Below are 1,828 nucleotides of genomic sequence, written 5' to 3' on the forward strand. Positions count from 1 at the left end.
TATAATTGACAGATAACATTATATTGGTTTCAGGTGTACAACATAATGATGAAATAGTTGTATATTTGGGAAATTATCACCATAATAAGTCTAGTTAACATCTATCACCACGTGTTGTTGTAAATTTTTTCATATAATAAGAACTTTTAAGATGTATGCTCTTAGCAACTTTCAAATAGACAATACAGTATTATTAACTATACTCACTAATCTGTACATTGCATCCCATGACTTATTTATTTTATAACTGGAAGTTTGTATCTTTTGACCACCTTCATCCATTTGCCCTCCCCCCCCACCCCCACCCCCAGCAACCACCAACCTGTTCTCTGTATCTATAAGTTTTTTCTTTGTTTGTTTGTTTTTAAGGCTGTCTTGATCAGTACGTTAAAGAACAATATACCATGGGTCAATAATGCTTATCCCAGGGATTTAAATATGCCTCAACATTAAGAAATCTATTTACATTCATTTATTGCATAAATAGATCGATATAAAAGCTAACAAGTGCATTAGGAATCAAAATGTATTTGATAATTTTTAACAGCCACTGCTGCAAATGGTGGGGTGTTGGTGTGTGTGTGGAGGGTGCAGCTTCTCAAAGTAGGACAGTAAGGATTTATCTTCCAAATGATAAATAATGTGCATTTTTCAGTGTTCTTTGAACATGGATACGTTAAGAATGACAATTAATGAACATTCAAGAATTGCTGCTGTGAACCATAAGGATTTAATATTATTCTAATAATTCAAACAAACTCATAAGATGCAAATAGAAAGGGGACATAAGCAATGTGAAGTCAAAGACAAATATATCATTATTAGTAGATAAGATTTGAGAGGTAGAGAGCCCTCGGGTCTCTAAAGATTCAGCCCCATGTGGACCCTTCATAATCCATTTCAACAAATCCCCTAGGGCAGTTGTTTTCAAATTTTAGCCCTGTGTAAGATCCACCTGGATCCACTTTTTACATTCATAAGATGCATAAACACAAATGGCTGGGCCTGACCCTGGACTTTCTGATTAGTAGATCTGGGATGACAGACAAGAATTTGCCTAACAAGCTCCCAGGGGATGTTGACGCTGCTGGTCTGGAGACTCTGTTGTGGCCCTTGTACTCTGGTCTAACAAAAGTTTTCCCTCCACTGTTTCCATCTACCCTCCCCAACCCTGCCCCCAGCCTTTACTGGCACACACTGGCTCTTTCAGATGGCATCAGGTAAAGCCCTGACGGCCCTTGCTAATTCTCTGTAACGACTTTATAATAGGAAAGTATAGGGAGATGCTTGAAGCAGGGAATTCATAACGGGTCTCTCTGGAAGGCTGAAGATGGTTTACCTCAGGGACCCGGGAACCTTATTGCAAGTTTCCAGGACCTGGGGGCTGAATTCTCACAGTGTCTCATTAAATACATTCTCCTATCTTCATTCTACTCTTTAAACAGTCAAGCTCCCTTGAGGTTAAGGAGAACAATAGAAACAAAATCTCCTACCACTTCTATTTCCATGAAGATAATTGAGAAAATGGATTTCTTTCTTCCAATTATTCCTTCTTTACCTGGTACATTCAAACATTTGCAGTCAATAAGATCATTCTCCTGAAGATTAAAAATGTTTCTTTCTCTTCCTTCAAAAAAGTTTCCAGGTTTCCTTAAGATACGGCCCTATATCTTGCCTCCCCTTCACAGGATTTAATTTCAAAGTCAGGATTTTTTTCTGAGGGATGTGTTAATGTTACAAGGAGCCCAATAGACTCGACTCTCAGAATCTCATTGTCAAAAAAATGAAATGCATGAGAAGGCCCCAATTTCCCAGAGGAGAATGCAGC

The sequence above is a fragment of the Equus quagga genome, unplaced genomic scaffold, assembly GCF_021613505.1.
Source record: "Equus quagga isolate Etosha38 unplaced genomic scaffold, UCLA_HA_Equagga_1.0 HiC_scaffold_17173_RagTag, whole genome shotgun sequence".
Taxonomy (NCBI): domain Eukaryota; kingdom Metazoa; phylum Chordata; class Mammalia; order Perissodactyla; family Equidae; genus Equus; species Equus quagga.